The sequence below is a fragment of the Akebia trifoliata genome, chromosome 11, assembly GCF_017979445.1.
Source record: "Akebia trifoliata isolate Shusen 1 chromosome 11, ASM1797944v1, whole genome shotgun sequence".
Taxonomy (NCBI): Eukaryota; Viridiplantae; Streptophyta; class Magnoliopsida; order Ranunculales; family Lardizabalaceae; genus Akebia; species Akebia trifoliata.
Genome location: NC_141385.1, coordinates 37507779 through 37516329, shown reverse-complemented (window position 1 = coordinate 37516329; position 8551 = coordinate 37507779). Strand labels below are relative to the sequence as shown.

General features: G+C 33.1%; 1 long non-coding RNA gene across 3 annotated transcripts; it reads right to left on the bottom strand.

Moving 5' to 3' along the window:
* Positions 1 to 2832: 2832 nt before the first annotated feature.
* Positions 2833 to 8038, bottom strand: LOC147391493 (uncharacterized). 3 transcript variants are annotated; one of them, XR_015182508.1, is made up of 7 exons: positions 7747 to 8038; positions 7551 to 7643; positions 6328 to 6459; positions 6156 to 6229; positions 4343 to 4463; positions 3571 to 3622; positions 2833 to 3332 (listed from the first exon to the last, which is right to left on the bottom strand). It is a non-coding gene; the product is annotated as an uncharacterized LOC147391493 (long non-coding RNA). The 3 variants fall into 3 exon arrangements; XR_015182507.1 differs by having other exon boundaries at positions 6328 to 6424; XR_015182509.1 differs by lacking the exon at positions 7551 to 7643 and having other exon boundaries at positions 6328 to 6424.
* Between the last annotated feature and the right edge of the window lie 513 nt (positions 8039 to 8551).

Here is an 8551-nt window from a genome sequence, read left to right as displayed (position 1 = left end):
AGATGTGATATGATCTACACTTGATCTTAATTTTATGGGTAAAACATCATTTTGTGAGATAAATATAACAAAATTTTGATTCCAACACCATTTCATTTTAATTCAACAAAACATGATGTGCAAGATCCCAAATTTTCCAAAGTGACAAATTGTTGATATTCTTTTTAAAAAGAAAGTGAAAATCTTGCTAGTTTATATAATGATGATCCCGCTATTTTACAGCAAACTTGCGAGATCATCACTTTTACAATCAGTGAGATTATCACTTTGAAGAAAATATATCAACGATTTCGTTATTTTATATTAATGAGATCGTCACTTTGAAAAACCTATGATCTCGCACTTTATGTTTTGGGTATTAAAATGAATAGTGAGACAGAATGAGAATTAGGTTAAAAGTTATTCAGAAATTTCTCTATTTATATTTTATATTGAATTAGATTTGGATCCATTATCGAGATTTGATAAAAATTAGAGCCAACAAGTATCTTCGCTGACTACTCACCAAGTGGCCTTGGAGATCCGAGTCATCTCAGTCATGTACAAAGTTTTAAAACATTGGTCAATGGGCGTACATAGTTTTAAGGGTAAATTACACTTTGACCCCTTATGATTTGGCCTAATTCCATTATAACCCGCTAATATTTTGATAATTGCACTTACCTCGCTCATACTTATCTAAGGGGTGTACCCTTTCCGTCAAATTGCTCTCAATTAGGAATGCAACTTGGTTCGATTTGAAGGCAATTTGGAACTGAATGAAATTCCAATGGAATCAAACCAACCCAAACCAAGCAAAAGTTGATTTGATTCTGTTCGATTCTATGGGTTGTCACTATTTTATAAATTGTAAGTAATATTTTTTAATGAAAAAATAAATATATAATAAACATAAAATTTTATATAATAAATTATTAATCTATCAATAAAATTCATTAATTTATCCATAAAAGATCATAATCTATATCCTAACACTTAAATGATTCATAATAAGTATTATATATATATATATATATATAGGGTCGCGTTCCTGCGACCCTCATTACGACCCCCTTTGCGACACACCGTTTTGTCTTATATGGGCAAAAATGTTTGGAATTGGCTGATTTTTTGTGAGGATGATCTCTATGGTGAGGAGATCATCCTGGCAAAAATTCATCCCATTCCAAAACTTCTAGACCGTCCGATTTTTGTTAAAAAATTACAGACCGTCCAATTTTTGTAAATCAATTTTGATGGGGTTAGAAGTTTTGGAATGGGATGATTTTTTTCCAGGATGATCCCCTCATCACAGAGATCATCCTCACAAAAAATCAGCCCATTCCAAACATTTTTGCCCATATAAGACAAACGGTGAGTCGCAAAGGGGGTCGTAATAACGCTGTCCATATATATATATATATATATATATATATATATATATATATATATGGAAATGTTCAGCAATAAACATTTTTCAAAACATGGGTTCAAGGTTTTGGAATGGGCTGATTCTTGGTGAGGATGATCTCTACGGTGAGGAGATCATCATCACCAAAAATCAGCCCATTCCAAAACTTCTAACCCTATAAAAAATTGTTTACAAAAAATGGACGGTCCACGATTTTTCAACTTGTAAATTAGGGCTAGAAGTTTTGGAATGGGCTGATTTTTGGTGAGGATGATCTCCTCACCGTAGATATCATCTTCACCAAAAATCAGCCCATTCCAAAACCTCTAACCCATGTTTTGAAAAATGTTTTGCCAAAATGTTTGTTGCTGAACATTTCCCATATATATATATATATATTGGTCCCGTTCAGCAACAAACATTTTGGCAAAACATTTTTCAAAACATGGGTTAGAGGTTTTGGAATGGGCTGATTTTTTGGTGAGGATGATCTCTACGGTGAGGAGATCATCATCGCCAAAAATCAGCCCATTCCAAAACTTCTAACCCCATCAAAAATGATTTACAAAAAGTGGACGGTTCACGATTTTTCAACTTGTAAACTAGGGCTAGAAGTTTTGGAATGGGCTGATTTTTGGTGAGGATGATCTCCTCACCGTAGAGATCATCCTCACCAAAAATCAGCCCATTCCAAAACCTCTAACCCATGTTTTGAAAAATGTTTTGCCAAAATGTTTGTTGCTGAACGGGACCCTATATATATATATATATATATTGCATAAGGGTTTGGTTCGGTTCTTGATTTAGTTTGATTTTATACAAGTTTGATCCGAGAATTGAACTAAATTGATCAGTTATCCAATTTCGTAATTCAGAACCGAATTGCAACTTGTTCTAAACCAAATCAAATCACCCAAAACTATCGATTTGGTTCGGTTCTTGATTTAAATTGAATCAAATTGTATCCCCACTCTCAACCTAACAGTTAAATTCTTTTTATATACCTTTTTTAAAATATTAATTTTTTTAAACAAAACAATAATGCTGAAGTGACCTCAACCTAGAACCTCATATCACACTCCTCGACATAAAAGTGTTACTATGTGAAAAAAGCCCATATTTGACGGTCATAGCCCGTCAAAATTTGAGAAATTTGACGAACCATCCTGTCAAATATACCCGTCAAATATTTTCTTGTAGAATTTTTTTTTGACGACCCTGAAATATCAAATTATTGGAGAATGAGCTTTAAAATAAATATAAAAAAAATCCATAGAATATGACCGTCGAATATGGAGGTTTAACAAACAATAGGACGGTCCTCTAATTCACCAATCACAATAAACGAAATAGTAATATAAAAAAATCAGGAAAATATATAAAACAAAACAAAACTCATAAAATAAGCTCCAAATTAAACTAAACTCAAAAGTCATATTATATATTGAAATTCCATTATTAAACAAGTTCTAATTGAAGCAATTGGGTACTTACAAATGAGATTGAATCACATAATTGCTTAGAAATAAATCACAATCAGAAGCAAATGGTTGTGATACCTTTGATTTTTTTTGGCTCTCTCCGTTCTATCATCCTCTTATTTTCCTCAAGGTTTGGATTTCCCCTACATTGCCATTGTTCTAGACTCGCACATTTTCAATATCACGAGACTCTTTGAAAGTCTCAACATCTTCACAAACAACTGTTCGTCTTCTTCCCGTTGCCTTTTCCTTACTGTCACATACATCCGCTTTTTTTTCCCCCTTTTTTTCTCTTTTTTCTTTTTTTGGCTGCAACTCCAACTGTTTGATTTTTTCTTTCTCGAGTCTTGCCCGTTCCATCTTTGTCACCTCTTTCTTCATTTTGCGACCATTCTTCTTCTCTTCAATACATTTTGCAGCCTCAGCAGCCTCCAAGGCTTTCACTTTAACATCTCTTTTCCCTATTGGACACGACAAGAAGTACAAAGAAAAATATCATACTAACATTAGGGCTTTCTCATTTCATTCTGTAATGACAGGCCGGGCCAAATTCCGACCCATTGACAACCTTAGTACAAAGTAATTACAAATCATGCAATAAACTGTTTATGCTCTTACAACTATAGTTTGTGATTCAAAACTAACAATACCCACATGTTGAAGTTTCAGGCGATATATACAACAATAAAGAAGTCTAACCTGAAAAAGGAGATTTAGGTAAACTTAACCAAAAATCCAAGTTTGGAATAACCTGAAACGTAAGAAAAGAGAGCAAAATATATAAGTACTTTCCTATAACTATTAAAATTCACAATACAACCGATGAAGACAAGAAAGTAATAAATTTACCATCTACGGAGACCATGACAAAGAGCAACCGAATTCTTATTTAAATTGTTAAACACAAAAATAAATTATAGAAAGAAAAAAAATATCTAGGAAGGACATAGCCAGAAAAGAGGACTATAGATGAGATGAGATGTTGAGATGGCAGAATGTGTGGGTTCCTTTGGGCCTGCCGCAATAGATGTCACATATAAAAGGAAACCCACCAACCCAGAGAAGAGTTCTGCAGTGTAGCTCCACAAAATCTGTCCCTTAAGCATATCCCATGCTACAAAGCAAAATCTTAACCTAGAATAAATGCACAAGTTACATGTTATCTAATCAATTACCTTCCAAAATAGACATGAAGAATAGCAACACCATAAAAATAGAAGAACCTATTATAAAGAACAATACACGTAGGGTACACTGGGCTGACTCTGTGTCTCACCTTTTGAATTAATACGGCCAATAGAAAATGCAGCTAAAACTTGCTTGAGTGCAAGATCACACACAAAAACAAGGATTGGCAATTTTCTACGATTCAAACAATTCAAAATGAATCCAATGGAAGAATATTTCTGAACACCCACCACCCCTAAACACATGCATGCCTGCACCCAAGAGAGAGAGAGAGAGAGATTACCTTTTATTTTAATCGAGGGCAGGGAGATATGGTGTGATTAGGCAATTGATTTATTAATTCAACTGTCATCTGAAGGCATGCATTTAGCATCTTCTTTTTAGCTTGACAAGCTGGGTAGCAACTGATTCATGACATAAATGAGAAATATCTCGTTAGGACTCAATATTAAAGTAGACATCATAGTCATCAAAGGAAAAAAGAAAAGAAATGTGACAAAAGAAGCACAAGTCGAGACCCTCTCACAAGCCAACCACATTCATAGGACCTAAGCTTTTGAAACTTCCTATATTGAAGACAATCTCAGCCAAGGAAAGGAGGAAAGACAAATTTGGGATACTTGTGATATGCTAGCATTTTGTTGAAATGATATCATACAACATTAAATAACTAAGTTCATCCATAAAATGGAAATATTAACACAAAAAGAAAATAAGAACTTGGGAATAAACTTGTATCACTCACTCTTGAGATTGCTCAACTAAGCGTGCTTCTGTGATCCAAAATTCCATATAGTTAACTTCTATAAGGATTCAACTCCAAGCTCACGAAAAGTGAAGACAATATCTCCATTTGGTAAAGAAATGTGACAAAAGAACCACAATATGTTCATATAATTTCCAAAATAATTCCACTATGCATGCAATAAATTCTGAGAATGATCTTTTATTTCGGAAAAGAATTAAATCAACAATCGTGGGTTGAGATTATAAAAGTCCTTTAAGAAAATGTGCAATTAAAAAATAAATCTATTGAGGAAGAGCCTTACTATTGTGACTCAAAACAACACTCAACCTTTGATTGTCCTCAAGTGTATAACATATACATCTTGAGAAAAAGCATATATAGATTTTTGCACACTAAAGTGCTAGTTCAAGTGTTATTTCAAGTTTAGCATTTTTCATAAAGGAAATGCTAGCCTCAATTGACATTTGAGGCATGATATGAAATACATGGATATTCCTAGCATTTTTTAGAAACAAATTTCTAGGAAATTAGTACAAATCCCTAGGAAATCTCTAATCTTAACTCCCATTAATGCTGCCTCAAGCCTCCAAAAATAAATAAGGTTGAAAGACTAATGATAAACATTAGCCTCAAGCCTCTTTAGAAGATCTCTGTCAAATGAATAACTTAGATGGGAGGATATTCCTTAGGATGTCCCTAATGAAACAAATACCTAGGATAATTATCAATCCCTAGGAAAGCTCTGCTTTTACTCCCATCTCAAATGTATATATGTTGTTGTGCATCAAATTCTTTTGTAAAAGAATTTCTATTTCAATTGTTTTTTTAGTATGTATTTGGCTATTCTTCCAAACAGGTCCATATATTTGCAAAATGCACCATACCCAATATGACTATAACTGCTCTAATTCCTCCCTAAATTTAATCTTGGATCATGAAGGTTTCTACTTCTATTTTCAGTTCTTTACCACCACTAGATTTCCCACAAAATACCTACTTTTTCTTCCCAACAATAACAATTCAAAGATTAAAGTGCAAACAATAAACCTATGCCTGGTCTGGATTTTCAGCTTGGTAGATATGACCAAATCACTGATGGTTCTTACAAGAAAATTTAAAAGTTCTAAAGCGGGACTTAGTAATTGTAACATTCATCAAATAAGAAAAAATAGTAATTTCATTTCTACCAACCAAATTAGAAACTAAAGACTAATAAATGTAAAAAACAAATAAACTCAATTTTCCTAACAATTCACACAATAAAAACTTCAATTTCAACAAATAAACAAACCCCATAAAAATGCATATTCAACCAAAAATAATAAAAATCAGTTTGAGGGGAGCAAACCTGCTTGTTGTAATCAAAGTAGAGGGCTTGCTCAATCTTCTCATCCTTCTTGAACAAATGACGGATCACAAAGGCTGCACAAGGTGGAGGAAAAAATCAAATAAGTTCGAGTAATTAACAAGGCACACCACCTAGTATTTTAAAATCTAAGGGGTGAATTGAGATGTTTTACTAGGTAAAGTCTTAAGGCGTAAGCCTAATGTGTTTTGGAGAGCCTTTCACTGAGGTGAGTCTCAAGGTGTAAGCCTCCAACACCTTTGAAACATTGCCTGGACATGATCTTCAAGGTGTAAGCCTTCAACGCCTTTGAAAACATTATTTTAATTAATAAAGAAGTGTTCATGTTTCTATGTGATCAATGCTAAGTATGAATAAGAATAGGTAGAACACTAATAAAAAAAAAGAAGATATGCAAATTGATCTAAACTATCCAAAAAGTAGAAGATATATGTACATAAAAACTTGTTTGAGCATGTAAATATCTTTTCAAAAGTTGCTAAACAGATAGGATGTTGATGAGCAAGTCTATATTTATAGAACCAAATGCTGATTATACTTTTTGTTTGTTCAGACAGACTTGCTAATATAAAGGATGTTGATGAGCAAGTTTATATTGATGGAACCAAACGTTAATTATACTTTTTGTTCGTTAAGAAAGATTTGCTAAACAAATTATCTTGTGACTCAAATGATTCAAACATACTAACATTTACAAGTGTAAAATTAGCAGATGCAAGAAATGGGAAATCTCAGCATTTAGGAGTCGCTTTGTAGTTGCAAATTCTATTGATGCATTGTAATCTACTTTGGTAATCGAGATCGCCTATGGCTTGGAATACTCCATCTTATATTTCAAGTGAGCGTAGTACAAGCTATGTCCATATTGAAAATTGCTAAATTTGTATTTTCTTAAATAATTAATTGTGATTAAATGTCTGGTTCATGGGAGCCAATAGTATCAATAGAAGTCTAGTTCTAGCTAATTGGATGTTTAGGCTCTAATTAAGCTGTCAAGGTGAAAATATTCAGCAAAATTGGACAAGGTACACACAGTCTGCACATTCTACCCATTAACTTACATTGATTGGGATTCCTCTAGTAAGTTATTTCACAATTAGATGCTCTAGGCACTCCAATTTCCTAAATATTTCCAACTAAAATTACATATCTGAGAAAACTTGGGATCACATCTATCATCTAGTGTAAGGGAATTCTTATTAAAAGCCTCCACCTATCAAATAATCTGAGTTGAGAGAATAACAAGGCATTTCAGAACAACATTTTTCCTTGTGAAAAACAAATTACCAATACATGTTATGAATTGGATGATGATCAATTGATAAGATGAACGGGATATAAATTAGAAAACATATCTAGGGTTTAAGGGGATTATACCTCATTCGGCAAAGCATCAAATAAAGCTCAAAGTTATGAAATCTTCAATTTGAGTTCTAAGAACTTCAAAGACCCTTCAAACTCCATTTTCCACTTTGAGAGATTGAGAGAGAGATGTGAGATCGATATACAGAGACCATTAAAACTTTACCATTTTCAACTTTGAGAGATCGAGAGAGAGAGAGAGAGAGATTACCAGTGAAACAATCAAGAGATGTGAGATCGAGATATTGCAAGATCGTAAGAGATCGGGAGATTGATTTGAGATCGAGAGATTGCGAGATTGCAAGGGATCGGGAGATTGTGAGATTGCAAGAGATCGTGACAGATGTGAGATCGCAAGAGATCGCGACAGATGTGAGATCAGATGATCACGGGAGATCAAGAGATGTGAGATTGGGCGATCATGGGAGATCAAGAGATGTGAGATCTCCAAAATTTGAGAAATGTTAGATGGAGATTGAAAAGAGAGTAGACAAAGCAAATGAGAGAATATATACTGTTGTTAAGTTTTGTTCAGAAAGACTTCCTTTTTTTTTTTAATAAAAAAAAAAAAAAATCCAATTTGACGGGTTGAAACGCACAAATTAAACTTTTTAAAATTCTTTGGCTTATGCTACATCAAGTTTTAAATTTTTCACGTAGTGTGTATGGGAAAAATCTATAGTTTCTATCCACTTTCACATCAAGAAGTACGATATAAGATTTCAAGTTGAGGTCACTCCAACATGACGCTAAACAAAAATATGTTTGCGAAAAAAAAAAAAAAAGAAATTAGTGAATGCTTAGGGTGGGGCATTTTAATTATTGTTTTAAAATCTATGTTTTTTATAAAAAAATAATATAAAATAAGAGGGTATAATAGTAAAATAACATCAACATTTTAACACCATTAGTGAAAAGGGAGGTAAGTGCAATTATCAAAATATTATGGATTAAAATGGAATTATGCCAAACTACAAGGGCTCAAATTGTAATTTACTTTAGTTTTAAATATATGC